Consider the following 862-nt stretch of genomic DNA (forward strand, 5'->3'; position numbering starts at 1 on the left):
GCATTTACTTGTCTGTAAAGGATTTTGTTTCTCCTTCACTTACGAAGCTTAGTTTGGCTGGATATGAAATTCTGGGTTGAAAATCCCTTTCTTTAAGAATGTTGAATATTGGCCCCCACTCTCTTCTGGCTTGTAGAGTTTCTGCTGAGAGATCTTCTGTCAGACTGATGGCGTTCCCTTTGTGGGTAACCCAACCTTTCTCTCTGGCTGCCCTTAACATTTTTTCCTTCATTTCAACCTTGGTGAATCTGACAATTATGTGTCTTGGAGTTGCTCTTCTCGAGGAGTGGTGGTCTCTGTATTTCTTGAATTTGAATGTTGGCCTGCCTTGCTAGGTTGGGGAAGTTCTCCTGGATAATATCCTGAAGAGTGTTTTCCAACTTGGTTCCATTCTCCCCGTCACTTTCAGGTACACCAATGACACGTAGATTTGGTCTTTTCACATAGTCCCATATTTCTTGCAGGCTTTGTTCATTTGTTTTTGCTCTCTTTTCTGTGAACTTCTCTTCTTGCTTCATTTCATTCATTTGATCTTCAATCACTGATACCCTTTCTTCCACTTGATCGAATTGGCTACTGAAGCTTGTGCATGTGTCACATAGTTCTCATGCTATGGTTTTCAGCTCCATCAGGTCATTTAAGGTCTTCTCTATGCTGTTTATTCTAGTTAACCATTCGTCTAATCTTTTTTCAAGGTTTTTAGCTTCTTTGCGATGGGTTCGAGCATCCTCCTTTAGCTCAGAGAAGTTTGCTATTACCAACTGTCTGAAGCCTTCTTCTCTCAACTCATCAAAGTCATTCTCCCTCCAGCTTTGTTCCATTGATGACGAGGAGCTGTGTTTCTTTAGAGGAGAAGAGGTGT

This window comes from Rhinopithecus bieti, unplaced genomic scaffold (assembly GCF_001698545.2).
Source record: "Rhinopithecus bieti isolate Rb0 unplaced genomic scaffold, ASM169854v2 scaffold_32740, whole genome shotgun sequence".
Lineage (NCBI taxonomy): Eukaryota > Metazoa > Chordata > Mammalia > Primates > Cercopithecidae > Rhinopithecus > Rhinopithecus bieti.